Source organism: Myotis davidii, unplaced genomic scaffold (genome assembly GCF_000327345.1).
Source record: "Myotis davidii unplaced genomic scaffold, ASM32734v1 scaffold826, whole genome shotgun sequence".
NCBI classification, from domain to species: domain Eukaryota; kingdom Metazoa; phylum Chordata; class Mammalia; order Chiroptera; family Vespertilionidae; genus Myotis; species Myotis davidii.
The window spans coordinates 36,372-36,743 of NW_006297142.1; the positions used below are offsets into that span (position 1 = coordinate 36,372).

At 65.3% G+C, this 372-nt stretch overlaps 1 protein-coding gene across 1 annotated transcript in view; it reads left to right on the forward strand.

Moving 5' to 3' along the window:
- The window catches only part of LOC102771180 (pepsin A), a 7,311-nt gene that overhangs the window by 4,398 nt on the left and 2,541 nt on the right, over positions 1-372 (forward strand). The window lies entirely within an intron of this gene.

Consider the following 372-nt stretch of genomic DNA (forward strand, 5'->3'; position numbering starts at 1 on the left):
TGAGGGGGTGTGGTAGTGGGTGAGGGGGTGGTGCTGGGAGTGGTGAGGGGGTGGTGCTGGGAGCGGTAAGCCAACCTCCGCCCCACGGGGCTATAGGGGAGGCGGGGGAGGAGGTGAAAAATGGCTCAGTTCCCTCTTAGCACCCCCTTCCCCCACTGCAGCCACCCCCAGTCCAAAAGCTCCCCCAGCTCCCCCTTCTGGACGCTGCAGGGGGCAAGGGCTCTGACCCCCCTGGGGTCTGCTTTGATCCGCATGTCAGACATACAAGCACACGGCGACCCCGTTCCCAGCAAATTCCCACACCAGCCCGCAGCGGTGGCCACCTGGGGTCGGCCACACGGTCACCTCCAGAGGAATCACAAGCATGGGGAC